The sequence below is a fragment of the Rattus norvegicus genome, chromosome 7, assembly GCF_036323735.1.
Source record: "Rattus norvegicus strain BN/NHsdMcwi chromosome 7, GRCr8, whole genome shotgun sequence".
NCBI lineage: Eukaryota > Metazoa > Chordata > Mammalia > Rodentia > Muridae > Rattus > Rattus norvegicus.
The window spans coordinates 126602936-126617822 of record NC_086025.1 but is presented as its reverse complement, the minus strand read 5'-3'; the positions used below and the strand labels follow the sequence as shown (position 1 = coordinate 126617822).

General features: G+C 46.6%; 1 protein-coding gene across 3 annotated transcripts in view; it reads left to right on the top strand.

The window, feature by feature from the left end:
- The first annotated feature begins 3241 nt into the window (after positions 1–3241).
- Positions 3242–14887, top strand: part of Prickle1 (prickle planar cell polarity protein 1) — a 95995-nt gene continuing 84349 nt past the window's right edge. For 2 of the 3 annotated variants that reach the window (XM_063263654.1, XM_063263655.1), the window contains exon 1: positions 3353–3579. The gene's annotated coding sequence lies outside the window, so the exon portion shown is untranslated. Of the gene's footprint in view, positions 3580–14887 lie in introns of all 3 variants that reach the window. The other variant, XM_006242213.5, reaches the window with a different exon arrangement.

Sequence of the window (14887 nt, the reverse complement as noted above, 5' to 3'; positions counted from 1 at the left end):
AGCAAGCACAAGGCCCTGGGTTCAGTCCCCAGCTCCGAAAAAGAGAAAAGAGAAAAAAAAAGTAAACACACAAGAAAGGCAGTGAGGGTGAAGATGTAGAGGTCAGAACCCTCACGTGTTGCTGCTAGGGTAAAATGTAAAGGTGGGGTATAAATGGTGTGCTGGCAGTGGAGATGGTTGGCAGCATATCTAAAAGCGAACCTCAGAAGTCTGAACTACCTGCTCCATGGTAGGTGTGTGCCAAAGGAACTGCGCTGCAGGATGTTTTGTACATTAAGGTCCACGGCAATATTCACGAGGACCATCAAATGTATGTTGTGTTTTTCTAAAACGCTGAGGATATGTCTTACAGAGTACAGTACGGTGAAGTGAGAGGGGTGCCTCGGTGGGCCCATGTTGAGGCATCCCTTCCCCCTGAGGTATCAGCCACAGGATGGGGTCTAATATAGAATGGAGCTAATTTAGGGCATGGGAAGGGGAGTTGAGAAGGGAGTAGAGGCAGAGAGAGGGGACAGAGAGGGACAGAGAGAGGGAGAGGGAGAGAAAGAGAAGAGGAAAGGCCTTCCAGGAACATGTGGAGAGAGGGAGGAGAGGAAGAAAGGGGTCAGGAGAGAAGAGAGTCAGAGAGAGAGAGAGAAGGGGCAGAGAGCTAAGATGTATTTTATTTATTTATTCTTTTATTTATTTATTTATTTATTTATTTATGTGTGTTTCTATGTCTATAGGAGTGAATATGATATGGGTATGGGTGCCCATGAAGGCCAGAAGAGGGCAGACATTGGACCTCCTACATTTGGAGATAGAGGTGGTTGTGAGTCACCCGATGTAGATACTGGGTACCGAACTCCAATTACTGAAAGAGCAATAAACACTCTTGACTGCAGAGCCATCTGTACAGTCCTAATACACTAAACTTCAAATGCTCTCCCACTTTTCCGATGCCAGGCATGGTGGCGTGTGCCTGTACCCATAGTAACTCAGGAGGCTGAGAGATGAACTCAAATTCTTCAAAGCCAGCCTGTGCAACCTTGTAAGATGCTGACACAAAAGTTTTGCTCAGTAGTATAGCCCTTGCCTAGAAAGCATGAGGCCCTATGTTCAATCCCTAATACTGACAGGAGGGTGCCTTTTTCCTAATTTGTGGGGTTTTACATGGAGGTGGAGTAAGGGAAGGTGGGTGAGTAAAGATGTCGTCCATAAAATCTTCAGGCTAGTAGCCCAGGAATCCAATAGTTCTCTGTCTTGGGTATCAACCTCATTACCAAGGAGGAACTGAGGGTGAGCGATGCTAATGACACCACTTTAAGCTCCATTCGGTAAATGATAGGGCTTGGGATGTAAAAATCAGTTCACTCTAATCTCAGACCATCCCTTGAACTGCCGGAGTAATTTCTTGAGCATCTTGGTGTGAAAAGAAAGTATTTGCTACAAAGATGTTCGTTTCTAGTACATTGTTTCTAGTACATTTGTTTCCAGCACAGAGGTCACGCTTCTTGAGGGGAAAGTGCTCACTTTGTTTGCACCACATATAATAAATGCTCAGCTTTAAGGAAAGTTTCTGTGACATAACTGTAAACCCTCTGCTACCATATTCATGTCATACTATAACATATTAACTCTCTCTCCATTTAATAGGGGGGTCCGAGGGCAAGCTATACAGTATACCCTTTTCTCTAGCTTCTCCCATTCAACTCTGCTGCAGAAGGGAAGAGCTTGGAGGACCAGCCCAGAGGAAATAACTGACACCATCCTCCAACCCATCCTCCCCTGATACATCCACTACGTTGCTCAATTTTTAATTTTTGAAACCCCAATTTACTTTGAAGCTTTAAGGGAGAAAATAGATAGAAATACAAGACAGTATATTGGCCCTTAAAAAGTACTCATTTTCCACTATGTCTAGACATGAAATGAGTCATTTTTTGAGGGTTTTCTTGGGCAGAAAGGTTAGTTAGTAGCGCCGTGCTTACAGCTTAAAAGAAGTATGTGTTCGAGATGAAGAGATACAACTTTAAAGGCCGCCGCCAAGGAAGTGCTGAGGAGCGAGAAGGCTTGGGTCACAAGGGAAAGGATTTCAATAGCAGCAGCCTATGTCTATCAGTAGCATCCAGAGTGTTAACAGACTGAGGAGTTCTGAACCCCAGGAAGAGATGAGGAAAACAGGCCCTAGCTCTGGAGCTACCACTCTTCCTTCGCCTTTAGTTATTATCGCTTCACAGCTTCGTAATCATTGGCTCCATTTTTAGCAAGGCTCCCTTTGCTTCGCCACCAAAGAAATGGAACATACTTGCTACCAGAGAAAGTCCTAAAGTGGTCGGTCAGTTTTGGTTATCCTCAAAGAGACACAAATCTATCAATCAACCTCACAACTCGGAACACTCAAAGCCTTCTCTTCCTGGAGGACGCTACTCTCGGCATCTTGGAAGGTTTAGAAGGCATGGAGAGGTCCACAAAGGTCCAGCTTTGTAGGCAGAGCTGTCTCGTTGGCATTACCAGCTGCAGTGGGCTCTGCCCTCTGAGATCTGGGATCATAGTGCCCATAATGTGAGTCCACAGATCCGGGAGTAAAGAAGGTAAGGGGCTCTGAGATTTAAGGGGCCCCGCAAATGTCAGGGCAGAACTTTCAAACAGGCAGAGTCCCTGTTGAACGTGGGCGACTGAGCCTGACAGCCCAGCCCAACCCTGGGAACCGGGCACAGAGAAAACGCGGAGAGTGGCTTGGTCAATGAAAAAATTATCTCCGTGATGGAATGAAGGCTTTGGAGCCTGCATCTGGTGCTCCCTGCTAACTCGGTCCTGGCCCCAAACACCGCGTTCCCCTGGGGTCCTCGGTTGTAGCACCCAGGCTTTTTCCTTGAGACGATCAGTTTGGCCTTCCTGATCTGAATTCTCATCCTCTTGTCTGTGGAGCGTTACACAAGCAAGATAGGATCGAGTCCAGGTGGGTTTACCAGGGGCGAGAGCTCCGGAAGGAATCAGGAGTTTAATTAACTAGTGCCCTCTGTACACGCCCCCGAAGGAAAGAGAACCCTAATAGGGACCCCGTCAAACTGTTTGATCAGAGGAAATTGGGTTCGCCTTTTCCTCCCCTTCACTCTTCCTATCTCGCAATCAGTCCATCTGAATTATTGGCTGAACCTGGGCAACAGCATTAAAAAGGGCACAGAATCGGGGGCGGGGCGGGGCGGAGACTCGGGGGCCTGCAGATCCCAGCGGGAGGGATCTGCCTCGCGGGAGGGATCGCGGCCCCGCACTGTGAGCGTGGGCGCGCAGAGCAGCCTGGATCCCCGGCGTCCGCGCTCCGGGATTTCGCTGGCGCCCGCGCGGCGGCCGGGGGCGGGTGCTCTGCAGCGGCCCGGACTGGAGCGCGCACTCCGCCTGCAGCCGAGCAGCGGCCCGGGAGCCGCCACCACCATGCCAGCCCCGCGCCGCCTGCGCTGACCTGGACCGCGCGGCCGCAGCGCTACGGGCCGGGCTGCGACGCTCCCGGGGCTGCGCACGCGGGAGCGCGCCTGACGCGGAGGACCGCAGCTCTCAGCGCCGCCGACGAGGACCGCGCGGCCGCTGCTCGCGCGTGGGGTGAGTGGCTCGGGGTGAGGGGCGCCGCGGCTCCGGCCGCGTTGTCACGGCGCGGGGTGGGACGTCCGGTGGTTTGGGAGCGCGGGGACCGCACGGGAAGGGTTGCTGGGCTGTGGCTGCGCAGAGGCTGGGCGCACGGCCCCCTCGTGCTGCGTGGCAGCCAGGTCGCGCCGGCTCCCCCCTGCGCCGAGGCCAGCTGCCTGGCCTGGAGCCCCGCCACGAGAGATCCGGGAGGCGAGGGTGAGTGGCTGAGGATCGCCTGTCACCTACTGGCGTCGGCGGGGAGGCTCGGCCCTTAGAGCGCCCGAGAAGGGCCGCCTGCCCAGGCGAGGCAGCCGCAGCCTGCCCTCGGTGGAGACCCTTGCTCTGCACGCAGCTCGCCCGTGGGAGAGAAGGGGAGCCGCGGCGTCCTCCCTTCTGGCAGAAAAAGTTGAAGAAACTAGGTCTGTTAATAATTAGCAGGAGCGGGATTCGGGATGCAGCAGAAAGCTGTTGAGTTTTCATTGCCCTCTAAGAAAAACAAACGGCATCGCCAACGACTATTGGCAGGGCCGTGTTATTTTTGGGACTTTGGGAAAATTGTCCACAGATTGCGTTCAGGAGACTGAAGACTGGGGGGTGTACCCGGGAGGTCGCGGGGACGGCTGGCACCGCTTTGAGTTCCAGCCCGCCCCTGGAGGACTCAGATTCTTAAGCCTGACGCACTTGGTTCCTGGTTTTAAAACGTGTCAGCGGCAGAACTGCAGCCAGGATCAAGGAGAAGAACGCACCGCGAACCGGCCTAGAGGAGCATATGTAAAAATCGCTGGTGGAACCCAAGTGCACTTGTGCTGTTAAAAAAAAAAAAAAAAAAAAAAAAAAAAAAAGCTGCATTTGTGGCTTTTAGGGTAGGTTTTATGAGTGACAAATTATACTTGATGAAATTGTATCTCCTATCTGTCCCTGAACTGTTCTGTCTGCCGCCTGGTTTTAATCAGCGCTTTGGGAAGGCAGTGTCTGCGCTGATGTTATATAATTAACATGGTTCACCATCAGATATTTTTAATGTACTTCTGGAGTAAAGAAACTTCATCTTGTCTTTTCAGACAGTCCCAAGGTGTAGACAGAGTGAGGGCTGCTAAGGTTTGCCCTCCTCTAGCTCCAGATGTGTGAGCTCAGCTGTTGCCTGTCACTTAGGTGACAACTGGCCTTTTTCTGACTAAGCCTTTGCAGTCGCCATTATCCTCAGTAAAGTGTCAGTGTTCAGAGGCCTTCTATTACCAAGAGTGGGACCGAGCCCCTTGAGAGGGAGGTGTCAGCCCTGTTTGACCATCCCCAACAATATGTCCGTGTTTTTAGAGTGGAAAAGGGGGTTGGGGGTGGGGCAAAAACCCTGACAGCAAGATAGATACACATTTAGATTAGGACCAACCTAATCTAAAAATTCTGTTTTAATCAAGACAGCTCCGTGAGGATGACGCAATGTTTGTCAAGCCTTTTCCCCTAGAACAATATTTACTCCCACCAGGGGATTTAAAACTTAAAACAGCAGCCATTTATCTTGCTGTCTGTTGGAGCTGGGTTCATTTTTGCTCCAATGTGGTCCTAGCCTAGGTGGCTGGGACAAGAATCTATCATTGTAACCAGCTGGAGTCTGAAGAAAGCAAAATACAACACCTGCTGGTACCAGAGGGTCCTAAATGCCATCAACTGGGGAGTCGGGAAACACAGAAGGAGGTATTTTATAAGCGCTTCCAGAAATGTTTAAACAAAACATTTAAAGGTTAAGGATGCAAGGGCTACAGAAAAGGCACTAGAAATAAGTGGACATTCCCCTCAGTTAAGAGGTAGTCCACGTACTGATAAGTCAAAATAATGATTATGGCCCGAGACTGAATCTCCATGCTTCTAAACAAAGCCCTAGAAAGGAAGGGGGGGCGGGGTGCAGAATGATGTCCAAAGATGGATGGCCTGGTGTGAGTGAATGAGGTTAGTAATTTAATTTTTTTTCTTTATTCTTAGTTTGGTACTAGTTAGAGGGTTACACTGAGTGAGCCTGTTGATTCATAAACTCTTTTGAAGAGAAAACTGCTATGTGACAGATTCAATCAGTTCTGCTGGTAACGCCCAATGAAGCATGAAAGGTTGACTATTATATATATATATGTATATATATATAAATACATATATATACATATATATACATATATGTGTATGTATATGTTTATGTATGTATGTATATGTATGCATATGTATATGTATGCATATGTATGTGTATGTGTATGTGTATGTGTATGTATATGTATATGTATATGTATATGTATATGTATATGTATATGTATCAAAGCCCATGGGTCCATTTTTTGTTGTAATGAGTCAGCTTGGGTTATGAAAGAAACACCTACTACAAGCTGGATGGCGGGGAGGAGGAAAGGTTGTTGTTGACAGCTGGGATATGATAGAGTTGACCTTAAAAAACGATGTTAACCTCATAGGTAGCAATGAATATCCTAGTAAGAGCACCAGTGGAAGGGGAAGCCCTGGGGCCTGCTAAGACTGAACCCCCAGTGAACTAGATTGTTGGGGGGAGGGCAGCAATGGGGGGAGGATGGGGAGGGGAACACTCATAAAGAAGGGGAGGGGGAGGGATTAGGGGGATGTTTGCCCAGAAACTGGGAAAGGGAATAACACTCGAAATGTATATAAGAAATACTCAAGTTAATAAAATAAAAATAAATAAATAAATAAATAAATAAATAAATAAATGATGTTAAATTTTACAGTTTCCTTAGGGTTTCCAAAAGTAAGCTGGGACATAAGTTTCTGAAATATCATGATTAGATAATCTCTTTAAGGTCCACGGGAACTTGTCAGTAGAGCACAAAAAGGTTAAGTTCTGTAAAGTGATGTCTTTGCAGTACCAGTGAGCTAACCTGGGACACATGCTGGTCTCCATGGACGAGCCACGCCCCAGTGATATTCCTAATTCTAGAGAAATAGAAACTCTTTAAAAGACTATTTACCATCAAGCAGCTCTTAGAATCCCCTACCCTATGTTTTTGAATCATCTGATCAAGGTTATGTTTGCTGGTTTTTAAATTACAGCATTCAATTCCCTAAACAAAGTGGCTTATAGTGGATAAAGCTTCCATGTTAAATAAGTAGAATTTCAAAAGGCAAAATGGGGTTCTGGAGAGATGGCTCAGTTGGTAAAGTTCAGCAAGTATGAAGGCCTCAGTTCAGATCCCCAGGACCTGTGCACAAAGTTGGGCGTGGTTACCCGGGCTTATAATCAGCACCAGGAGAGCAGGGCAAGGAGGAACCTGGGCACTCCCAGCCAACCTAAACCATCAGCAAGTTCTAGGTTCAGTGAGAGACTTTGTCTAAACAAAAATAAGGTGGAGAGACATTGAGGAAAATGCTGGACATCAACCTCTGACCTCCATGCAAAGACCTGCACACACATACAACCCCCCCCCCACCCACACACACACACAAACATACTCAAAATGGCTCTCATGGGTGTCTAGAAAACGTTTATGACATTTGACCAACATAGACTCCCCCCACCCCCAGGAAAACAGGTCTGTGTTTTCTCCATGTTATGTAAAGCAGTGTTCTTCATGCACCTCTTACTCCTGTGAGAATATTGAAACTGTATAAATCTAGGTATACAATGTTTACAGTGCGGAGGAATAAGGGAAAGGAACGAGGTGTTTCCTGGTGGGTAACCTGAGGGGCCCTTACTTAGTTTTCTCCTGACTATTGAGTAGAGAATTGTAGAGTTGCACAGTAATGCTTTTAGAAAATGGGTATGAACAAATGATTTGGGGAGGAAAGCCGAGTTATCTGGAGGTCAAGCCGAGCACTGCTTCAGTTCTGTGCCTACAAGCCTCAGCCGCAAATGGAACCAGCGCCTCCAACAGTGTGTCAGGGACCAGGATTGCCTGAGGGTAGCAGAGCAGCTCTGTCCTTCTAGACTCCTCCCTTTGGATATATGCGTAAGTCATCCCTCAGCACCCTAGTAACCAACAAACCTCCTTGTTTATAGTGGTGCTGAGCAGAAGCAGGGGCGTGGGGGTGGGGGTGGGGGCGTTGGAGGGGATCGGCCCCTGCTGTGGGCTGGTGAGTGAACATCCAGGAGCAGCGGAACTGGCTGACCAATAGCAACCAGGAACCCTTGCAAGCCTGTTTCCCCTGACCCTCTCTCCGGAAGAAGGCTGTGGAAAGAGACTTACTTTACAGCTCGGAGCATGCTGATGTCATGACGCTTCTGGCACAAAGATACGACAGAATAATCAGATCCCTCTCTCTGTGCCAAAATGACACGATTTTTCCACGAGCTATTCCTGAGCGGCTGGTCCACGGGCACGGGCTGTTTCCAGTTACCGGACGGAGGGTGGGATGCTGAGGGGGGTGGGGGTGGGGGTGGGATGCGGGGATTGAGGACAGGCTTCTTTCTCAGACGGTTCGATAATTCCTCCTGTGTCTGTCTGTTTAAACCACAAACTTATGGTCACATCTGAAGGGACTTCTTTGAGAACACAAAGACAGTACCACCTTCCGTGGCCATTTGCCTATAAATTAAAACACCAGATAGGCAGAAACCGGTGTAAACATTTGAAAAGGGAGAACGGCAAACGAGCCAACAGCTGCCAGTCACTTTTATTTAACTCCTCTCCCCAAGTTTTGTTCTAAAAAACAAAAAGATGTTAAATCAACTGGCTAGTTAAGCTGACGTTGCATTTTCCCCCCCAGGAGACTGGAATGATCGGTTCATTTCTAGCTCCACGTTACATACTCTTCAGAAAACAAGTTAGGGGGCTGGGGATTTAGCTCAGTGGTGGAGCGCTTACCTAGGAAGCGCAAGGCCCTGGGTTCGGTCCCCAGCTCCGGAAAAAAAAGAACCAAAAAAAAAAAAAAAAAAAGAAAGAAAACAAGTTAGGGCCGTGTTTTTTCATATGTCTTGGTGCCCCGTCCTGCTTGTGGATTTACAGTTTCTGCCAGCTTTGCTCTGATCTCCTGTTCTCAGTAGGCCTTTGGAAAGAGACATGTTGGTCAAGGGTGACATTCTACCTTGAGATGCTCCCCCACCCACCCAGTGCCTTGAGTCCTCCTCTTTTATGGAGGTACTGAGCCCACAGCTCACAATTAATGTGAGCTCTGTGACCTTAGTAACAATTCTGTTTGAAATGTTTCCAATTACACGTAAGATTGGCCCGGCGAAGCAGCTGCATGCCAAAAGCATTTCCTACTGTGCTCCAAGAATCAGGCTGTGGTTGCTTTTAATTTAAATAAAGGCTATTTGGTTTCCTGTGATGTTTTTTATAACCACCTTCTCCGCCATTTGTGTTGCCTTAAAAAATAAAAAGGGGCCAATATAGAGTAGCCACCACTTCGTGTGTTGTGACCCGAGTTTTCTAGGATACCATTTGCCCTGAGCAAACACTCTGAACTTAATAAAAGAGCCTTAAACATTGTGTGTCATTGGGTTTCCCCAAGGAAGGGGGAAAGGTTATCTGGCAAGACATTGTAAGTAGCTAATGTTTCAGGGTTTCTTCCCTTTTTTTTCCCTTTGGAGACCTATCATAATTATACATTCAGGCCATTGGATGTCTTTCTGACATGTCGCCGCCTTTTATGCAGATTACTCCACTCTACCTTTTGAAGGACCGTGAAGAGCGGTTTATAACAAAAACACTGAGACAGTAGCGAGAGGAGTTTAAAATATACTTAAGACAGAACAGGAGACAGCAAATAATTTCACCTCTTCTACCGGCACCAAACCTTCCTAATCGACTTCCTCTTTGGGCCTCCAACTTTAACACAGCGGTGGCTCTAATCCTGTAATAGCCAGCAGACATATTTGATATACTAAACTTGAAAATAAGAAAATATACAATCTTGGCACTTGGCACTTGTACAGACTGGGATCAGACTGGGGGGCTCTGTTTCCAGAAGGGTTTTCTTCCCCTCCCCTTGAAACACAACACCCACAGCCAGAGGGGATGCAAAGGGTGAGGTACTGAGAGGGTCCTGAGGAAGGCCTTCACACAGGCTCTTTCAGTGGCCCGAGAGCATCCTGGAGAACAGAACGCTTCTTTGGGTTCAACAGCCGTTGACTTGCATAAATGCCAACGTCTCCCCTGGCACTTTTGGAAATTTCCACCACAGAATAAATAGTTCTGTTTAGTCCAGATTTGTAAATGCCATATTTCACGGAACCCCTGCGGGAGCAGCACAAATGCACCCAGGGCCACTGAACCCTGGAGATTAGGTTACTGCCTAAACCCCAAATGTGACCAGTAACCAGCTCTACTGCGATCTTTCACCAAATTAGAAGGCGTTAGCTTAGTCTGGGCAGGACAGTGGCTCCTATACAGAGTCCTCCTTCTTTTCATCCGCCTTTATCCTTGGGCACTACCTGCCAATCAAACCCCCTTTGAGGTTCCTCAGTTCAGCGAGAGGTAAGTCGAGGTGTGTGCTACTGCATAGCAGAGCACTCAGGATGACAGACACACCCACTGCATATGGGCCCTTGGCTACAGAGACCAGCTCCTCAGTAGCTAACATTAAAATGCTACATCTGTTAGAAGCCTTTTCTATATTGGCAAGTCCTCTGCCTTTGCAAACACACGGTTGGGAGGAAGGGGACATATATGCCTACACATACACACCCAAAGAGAGACATCGATGCCCACAGAGAGAGACATGCATGTATCCACACACAGAGACATAGATGTATCCACACACAGGCATATACGCATACACGACAGCCTAACAGTAGTATATCAGACTGGTCCACTTTAGCAAAAGTTAACTGATAGGAGCTATGCTACGTCTTCAGTAGAAGCATTTGGGCTGTCATTATTATTATCATCTCGATGACAAGCAAATAGTGTGGTAATCTGGAGAAACCCATAACAGACCTCCCCCGCCCCAATCCCCACGTGATCCCAGTCCACACAAGCCAAGTCACAAGTCCCTGAGTCCATAGGTGTAATTCATATTCTCAACTAGACAATTTACATGCTCGAACAATCTTAAGTTCCTCGTTGCAAAGCTAAAAGGAAACTAACTGTATGGCCCTTTGCTTGGATTTAAAGGACCTGTGCCAGACCATGTTAGGCTTCCCATAAGATCTCCCAGAGCACACACACTGGAGCACTTGTACAACCTCTGTCAAGAGAAAAGACATTCTCAATTCTTCTGTGTCTGTGTAATTAGCCAGTACGAGCGGCGCTTGGAGTTTATACATGTTACATAATTTTTTTATTTTATTTTAATTTTTTTTTGTTGAAAAAGATAAAGTGAGCTCCAAAGTCAATGGAGCTGCAGATGTTTCTTATAGAAAGTGCAGATGTGCTGTGGGAATTCTGCACCACATTCTCAGCTTAGCTTTGTTCGTTTCCAGGATCCTGTGAGTAATTCCTCTGAGCTGCCCCAGCCCTCATTCGCACACAAGTCTCTTGAGCAAGGGACTGAGACGATAACTTGACCCTCACTTTGTTCTGACATGCTTTGGCCTCCTATGTTTCTGTGAGAATGGAGGGAGGGAAGGAGATATACATAGATGCTTAACTGACTTAACCACGTATGTTTCCGTGGTGGGGCTGCCTATAAACGTAACCAGCTAAGCAGGCTAATAGCCAAAAACACGGCCTTCAGCCCTGCCAAGTATGAAAGAAGCAGGCCAGCTTTCTCCATTTTGAGGGATTGGAAAATGTACTTTCTTAACCTTCTTTTGAATGTTAAAGAGTAAGCCAAGAAAAATCAATTTTTTTCCCCCTCTTCTTCCCGACCCATGGAAACCAAACAGCAGTGTTTTGCAATGCCAGTGCCTTGGGAAGGACTTGGCTCCATCAAGAGATGACCAGGTCCCTGGGATGGGAAGAGCCTACTGTTTTTTGGGTTTGTTTTTTGGGTTTGTTTTTTTTTGTTTTGTTTGTTTGTTTGTTTGTTTGTTTGTACCACCTGGCTTTTTAACATCGGTGCAGTAATTTTTGACAGACTCTGCCGACCAGTTGTCCTCTTTGTTCTTGAGCAGGCGCTCTAAGACAGACAGCTGTGAGCTCACAAGTAACCAGCACACAGAGGAAGACAGTTTGGTTCTTACTGAAAGTCACACAAGTGGGACTGTAGCCCAGTAGCTGTGTGGTTTCTCCGTGTCTCTGGGCTTCAGTTTCCTTGTATACAGAGTGGAAAAATTAGATCAATATGTAGTTATTAAAGAATCTAGTTGTAAACACCTGTATAACTTTGTCAAGGGACAAACAATGTAGAGAGATTTTAAGGGATTGGGGTCTATTTCTCAGTACTGAGCGTTGAACCCAAGAAAGACCCATGTGGGTTCAACACTTACTCCACCTCTGAGCCACGCCCCGTTGGGCGGACTCTCACACACGTGGTCTGAATCAGCCATTCAGGTGATCCCAGTACACAGCTGCGGTAGAGCCACTGAATTAGACGGTGTCAGAGCTTCTCTGCCCCACAGAGGCTGACCTCAATGCTGTCTGACTTTTCTCTTCCCTTCCCACTCACTCCTTCGGGGTCCCGCCTCCCTCCCTACCTCCCTCCTTCCTCTCTAGTTCATGGCCGTTGCAATGTCACAGAGCCTAGTGCTACCAAGATCTCTGCTCTGTTGATGGTTCTTGGTGATTCGTGTCAGAGAGAAACCAGATGCCTACCTCCGCCTGACACTCACTGCCCCCCCAAACAAGTGCAGATGCCTGAAGTCAAAGAGCTCTGTGAAAATATTATTTGAAAACATAATTCATATTTTATTTTTGTCACTCTGTCACAACTAACATCATTCACTAAACTGAAAAAGAACTTAATAAACCTATTGTGTTCCTGTACACTTACCATAATCTTAAGCATATTTAATGTAATTTCTTCCAGATTAGCAATCGGCCTATTTTTAACTTGGAAGTACTCTACTTGGAAAGGTATTGGCAGACTAGAGGAAAATTACATCTTATTCCAAAGTAAAAGGTTTTTAAGAAAGGGCAATTTGCGTACAGTTGAAAAATAACTGTATCCTACATCTCCTTACATTTTGAGTTCATATAGCTTTTAATAAATAAATTTCATGTTTCGTGATCATGAAAAATATATCTGTTGAAGAACTATCACCCACCTGTAGCACAATAAAAAAATTTAAGACTTATCTGACAAATTATGAGTCTACTATGGTTTTATTTACCATTGAACATCCTACTTTTAAGAATTTTGAATCCTAAGATCAGACATTTTTAAATAGAATTTCATTAGTATGACTCCTTACTTAACTATATATACATAGATATAGATACAGGTCTGTTCTTCAACAATGGGAATGCTGATTACTATTTCTAGGGTTTTTTTTTTAATTTGAGGAACAGGGATATGTACACATAAGTAGTCACAGAGACAGGAAGAAAGAATCAGGTTCCCCCTGGAGCTATTGTCAGGTGATGGGAACTGAACCCAAGTCCTCTGGGAGAGTGGTTCCTCTTAACTATCCCTCTAGCCTAGGGGTTCTCGGCCTATGAGTTGCTACTCCTATGGGGCTGATAGGAGGGGACCCCATTTCACATGGGTCACAGATCATTCTGCGTATCAGATATTTACATTAAAATTCATAACCATAGCAAAAAGTAGCAATGAAATAATCTTATGGTTGGGGGTCACCACAATGTGAGGAACCATATTAAAGGGTCTCAGCATTAGGAAGGTGGAGAACCACTGCTCTAGCCTACTTCCTATCTCTTTGGACTAATGAAGCATCTAAACTAGCTAATCCTAGCCGTTTCTATAGCGGGCAATACTTTTGTTCTTTCACAGACATAGTTCCACTTGTCTCTCTGTAACATGAAGTTCTTTTAAATTGTATCCACATTGTGCCTAGAGGTTCCTATCAAAGAATCTCGATGCAATGTTGCACAGTGTTTCTCTTAGTTAGGATACTATATCTGAAGTTTTTCCTGTCAAGCTTGGGAAAATGAGTGATTACACAGTTCTGTAGACATTGATTAAAGAGTTTGTTGCCCATCTGAGTTCTTTGCCTGTTTTAGACGTCTTTGAAAATCTGCGTGCTTCTTGTCACTATCCAGTATGGCCATTGTCACAGACATGCACAGACTACATGGAACTTTAAAAGTCCACTCAGGTTGTGGCAGAGCATGTGTCTAGCAAGTGTAAGGCCCTGGGTCCCTTCACCAACACAGTGATTGAAAAATACATAGTCAGCATAACTAGTGTGTGTCTGCTTAGCAAAAATCAAGAGGCCATTGGATGCTTCTCTAGCTTTCTGGATTTTTGTTTGCTACTTTGTTGTTGTGGTGGTGGTAGTGGTGGTGGTGGTGGTGGTGGTGGTGGTGGTGGTGGTGGTGGTGGTGGTGTGTTTTAGCGTCTGCCTTTTCAAAACAGGGTTTCTCTGTGTAACCTTGGCAGTCTTGGAACTTGCTCTGCAGACCAGGCTGGCCTTGACCTCTTAGAGATCCTCTGCCTCCCAAGTTCTGGGATCAGAAGCATGGGCCACCACTGCCTGGCCCTGCAATTGTGTTTTTAATTCAATTTAATTTTTTTAAAGGCTTTTAGATTCACTATTCTAATACCTGACTAACTTCCCACCGTCCCTTGGTCTTGCTGTGTAGGTCTAACCAGTCACAAAAATCAACTCTCCTGTGCCTCTTTCCCTATCCAATGCTAAGTCAAGTATCCTTGACCTCCAAGTGGACGTTTTCTGCCTGAATTCTCTGCTTCGGTTGTTGGCCCAGTATAAGAGAAAACCCTCACTTTCAGTCATTCCGTGAACGCTGCAGGGCACCGTACTCGGGAAGAATTAAGCCATAGCTAACAGAGTTGGAGGCTTGTGGGAGATCAAGGGAGGGCTGCCTCCCATTTGTATGTGAGGATTTAAGACTCCTCAAGTTTCGCAGCTAATCCCATGTTTGTGCTGGATTCCAGACTCCTAGAAAAGGGCGCATGTACCATTCACGTCTCTGCGCAAGTCACCTGGGATCGGAAAGTAAGGAATCGCTGGCCTGGCTTCTGTGGCCCAGCCGCAGCATTCTCACATTCTCTAGTGCCGCCTACCATCCCCACCTGTCACTCTTCTTCAGGGGCGTGTAGACCCATCTCTCGCTTTCTCCTCTGCAGCCCTGTCCTCAGCTCTAGAGCCCCTCAGGGAACAGGGTAGGTGCTTAATAGTTGTGAGCAGACTGAATCCTTACTGCAGTACAATAGCATGTAGTGCTCAGGGAAAACGAAAGGCTTTGCTGTTGTGGCATTCTGATACTAAGGCCATAAAGGTAGCAAATGGCCTCCTTTCTCTACAGAGCTGCTG